This window comes from Saccostrea cucullata, unplaced genomic scaffold (genome assembly GCF_032062105.1).
Source record: "Saccostrea cucullata isolate Sc308-1 unplaced genomic scaffold, CSIRO_AGI_Scuc_v1 ctg1577, whole genome shotgun sequence".
NCBI classification, from domain to species: domain Eukaryota; kingdom Metazoa; phylum Mollusca; class Bivalvia; order Ostreida; family Ostreidae; genus Saccostrea; species Saccostrea cuccullata.
Window position 1 is genome coordinate 34117 of NW_026923190.1, and position 5060 is coordinate 39176.

Consider the following 5060-nt stretch of genomic DNA (forward strand, 5'->3'; position numbering starts at 1 on the left):
AATGAAAAAGCGCAATTTACATTATAGAATGTAGAACGAACTAATTATCGCCCGAAAACAACCAATAAAGTAAGTCGTACAAAATAAAGTTCTCGTCAAATAGCTCGATCAATATTGTGATAAACAGTACTTAGATCTCTAACGCCTTTTTGAAAAATCTGATTTTAATTATTATTTACTTCTTATTGTGGTCAAGATAATCTTGAAATCAAATCATTGAAAATAAATATTTCTTTTTACAAAGAAATAAATATTTCTCAATGTTTACATAACTAGTTAGTCGACAAATATACATGGGCACGACATGATTTTCGGGAGTTTTGATTATCTGTGTGTATCTCTTGAGCTTATTTGTAATTAATTAATTTTAAATTTCTGCAAATAAAAAAGTTGAATGATTGGCAAGTGTATCAAACATTGAATCAACATAAGGATAAAATTTGTAACTAATTTAAGTCATAACATGCTGCCATTTTTAATCAATCGTATCCCCCTTTCTGCATATCATGATATCCAATTCAATCAAATTATACGACCCACATACATGTACATCGTCTAATAGAACGAAAAAAATCCGTTTTCTTTGATCGGAGAATTACCTTACAAATAATTATTTTTAATCTAAAATATTAAGTCTTGCATATATTTAGTTACAGAAATATCAATTTCCGTTTTTTTCTTCAAAGTCTATGAAATACATGAAATATTGATAATTCTTTGAAATCTTAAATAAGTATTAAGCCGTATTTCGTTTTGAAAATATTGATTCCTAAATATTTTGACCTATTTTGAGTGAAGAAACGTGTGTTTGCGTTAACAATCGTGTAAGATCGTGTAACGTGTAGAATCGTGAACGTGAAAGATCGTTCGTGTAACAGGTTTAATCGTGCGTTAATCGTGCGGAATCGTTAGTGTAACGTGATCGTTCGTGTAAGTTGTCAACAATAACGTTCCAGCCACTGTATTTATCACAATTTTGTTTATTTTTATGAACTTTTTGTTTTTCTTTTAATGATCTGGTCTTTATTTTCTATGTAAATTGTATTAATTTTCAATTTTGCGTTTCAAATGGCATATAAACCCTATGGACCGGGTATTGATTGTTTTTTTAATATAAAGTCAGTTAACAAAAGAATTTAATAATTATGTGCATATGTCACTGTTTAGTAAATGTGTTATCGTACGAACTATCTAGTGTATGTGTAACCCTTTCATGTACGACTGAATTTGTACCTTGTAGTTTTAGCGCCATATTGAATAAACGTGTTTGTGTGAACTCGGTGTTCTAATTGACAATTGGCGAACATAGCCATCCAAACATGGTGTCAGAAGTGTTCCTAGTGTAGAAAAATGCCGAAGTTAATCCACCTGAATATTTCGCCTTTACCATTCCAAATGAATGGCCGGAAATGAAATAACGATTCACAAGGTTTCAGATCGGAACGAAGCTGACTGACGAGGATGAACAAATACAGATAAGTTCATTGATATACGCCATGGAACCAGAGGCAGAAGGAATATTCATGTCTTTCGCACTCGCTAATGGCGACGAGAAGAAATTCAAGAAGGTACTTGAAAGTCTTGACAAGTATTTCGTTCCAAAGAAAAACGTGATTCATGAGCGCGCCAAATTTCACACCCGGAGCCAGAGCCAGGGAGAGTCAGTTGAGGAATTCGAGGAAGTTTACACGAACTTGCTGCACACTGTGATTTTAGAGATAAGAGCGACCAAGTCCGTGACAGGTTAGTCGTGGGCAATATCGACACAGAACTTAGCGAGAAACTACAGCTTGAATCTGAACTTACACTCACAAAAGCTGTCGAGATGGCACGTAATTCAGAGTTAGTGAAACATCAGATTAAAGACTTACTATCTAAGAACTTAGATGCAGTGAGATTTAGGCAGCAAAATGGCCAACAACCTAAACACAATTACAGCAGACAACCTTAAGCTAAGGAAAGAGTTTACAATAACTGTGACAAGTGTAATCTGAAGCACAATCCTGGAAAATGTCCGGCATCAGGGAAGAAATGTCTAAAATGCGGGAAAAAGGGACACTTTAAGATAGTTTGTCGAAGTAAACCCAAACACTTAGAGGAAGTTCAAGGTGCATGTCCATCACCTAATTTATTCTACATGGGTTCTATTGACCTAAGCGAGTCGGACAATACAGACGCATGGACGGTAAAGCTGAAGGTGTGTCGGAAGTACATTACATTTAAGATCGACACTGGTGCTGACACATCCGTGATAACTGAAGCGACGTACAATTCATTGCCAGTAAAGCCCAAACTGCAGGCTTCAACAAATCAGCTGTACAGCCCAGGAGGATCAGTAGAGTGTAAAGGGATGTTCGTTGCTAAGACTTTTCACAAGAACAATGAGTTTTTGAGCGAATGTGCTTAAGAACTCTAACAGCGGTTCAAATTTGCTCAGTCGAAGTGTCGCACACCGTATGGGACTCGTTATGAAAATCGAGGAAATTCGGGATGTGTTTGGTACACATGGATGCGTCAAGAGCCCACCCGTCAAGATAACGCTTAAGCCCGGAGCCACACCATATTGCGTCACAACAGCTCGCAGGATTCCGTTTCCATTGATGCCAAAGGTCGAGGCAGAACTAAATCGAATAGAGAACGCTGGGATCATTGCGAAAGTCACAGATTTATAGAACCGACGGATCGGTGTGCACCCATCGTGACAGCATTCAAGAAAAACGGAGATGTTCGCTTGTGTGTTGACCTTAAGAAACTGAATCAAGCAGTCAAGCATGAACATTACATGTTGCCCAACTTGGACGACATTGCCCCAAAGTTGAGCAAGGCTACAGTCTTTTCGAAGCTTGATGCTAGTAGTGGTTTTCACCAGATACCTATAGCTCCAGAGAGTTTTCACCTTACTACCTTCATAACTCCCTTTGGACGATACTGTTTTCAGCGGGGACCTTTCGGGATAACGTCAGCCCTGAAATATTTCAGCGTCGTATGTCAGAGATTTTAGCAAATATCAATGGAGCAGATGCTATCATGGACGATATCATCATATACGGAAGTACAGTGGAGGAACATGGTGAGCGTTTAGACCTTGTACTGGATCGCATCAAAGGAGTTGGTCTTAAACTTAACAAGAGCAAATGCGAGTTCAGGAGACAGAGCATTGAATATTTTGGACACTTGATTAGTTCACATGGTATCAGTCCATGTCCAGAACGTGTGCGTGCAATACGTGAGTTGGCTGCACCAACAGATGTGAGTGAACTTAAGAGAATTCTTGGAATGGTGAATTATCTCGGTCGATTTTTACCAAACCTTTCTACGGTTATGCACCCCCTTATTGATCTTTTGAAGAGTGACTCGGTATGGATATGGGACAACCCCCAGGAAGAGGCTTCAAAAGAGTGAAAAATATGCTAACAGAAACACCTGCATTAGCCTTCTACAATTCTTCAAAGCCAGTCGTGATTAGTGCAGATGCCAGCATTTATGGCCTAGGAGCTGCTATATTTCAGCAGTTTGATTGTCAGCTTAAGGGGGCCGACTATAGTTTTATTGTGTGAAAACTACAATAGCGAAACTCTTCATTTTTATACCATATATAACTATATTAACTTCAGTGTACATGCAAAGTTCGGGGGAAATCTACCGTCCAGGTATTTTGGGGGGACCATCTCAAAATACATGTACATTTACTATAGGATTATATAGGAAAATACTAATTTTTAGCACTTTAAAGCAAATTATACAAATACTACAATAGACATTTTGTTCAAACTATAATATTTGATGAGTAATACTATATTATACAATATATGTTAGAAACTCAAAACTCTACCGTCTTGTTACCAGAGGGGGCATCTCAAAATGCAAAAAATTAGAAAATTATACTATTTTTATAGAGTACTACAAAATATGACGTATACAATGGATTCACATGAAAACATAATAAAAATATTAGAGATATTCTTAAATTTCTATGTTTTAAATTTCAAGAGCGTATGTTTATTACTTTTTCTTTAATAGTATTTTTATTACCCCTTTCTTTAAGAGCTACAGATTATCATAACGTCAAACACACACTGCAACGACGTCAACCTACCTATCAATTGCAAAATCGATTAAAAAATTAGTTATATCAAATTGAAATTACATTTTTATACCTGCAATTTCTTAATTTTGTTTAATTTCAATAATTAACCGGAAAAAGTTGCATTAATACAGTAAATACGCTTCATTTTACTATGATGCGCGAAATATTGCGCAATGGAAACTATAGTCGGCCCCCTTAAACCTATTGCGTTTGCATCGAGGACACGGTCACCGCCCAAAACCAAATATGCACAGATCGAGAAGGAGTGTTTAGCATCTGTATGGGCCTGTGAGAAGTTCGAGCGCTACATCATTGGACTCGACTCATTCAAGCTCATCACTGATCACAAATCTCTCGTCCCGCTCATTAACACTCAAGCTCTAGATAGGACACCTGTGAGATGTCAGAGACTTTTGATGCGTTTACTCCGATTTAATCCATTAGCAGAACATGTGCCAGGGAAAAATCTCGTGGTTCCGGACACTCTTTCCAGGAGTCCGCTAACTGGAAATACTGAGGATACAGAGGAGGAAGTCAGTCTCTATGTAGACTTGTCGTAAAGAATCTTCCCATATCGGATCAACGACTAGAGCGCATTCGATTAGCGACAGCAGATGATCCAGAGTTGTCTGAAGTTTTGAAGAAGACTCAGAACTGGTGTCCCGACCATGAGAGATCACTGAAAGCAGAAATCCGACCATACTTTTCCGCAAGATGCGAACTGTCTGTCTGGAATGGAATTCTAATGTACAGAGACCGAATTGTTATTCCGGAGGCTCTTAGACCAGAAACATTGCAAGACATACATTCAGGACACTTAGGTCTGAACAAGTGCCGAGAACGCGCACGAGGAGCTGTATGGTGACCAGGAATATCAACCGATATAGAGCGTACCGTAAAGTCCTGCGAATTCTGTCTTGTTCATCAACCGAAACAAAACCGAGAACAGTTGAAGACTACTGTCCTTCCAGAT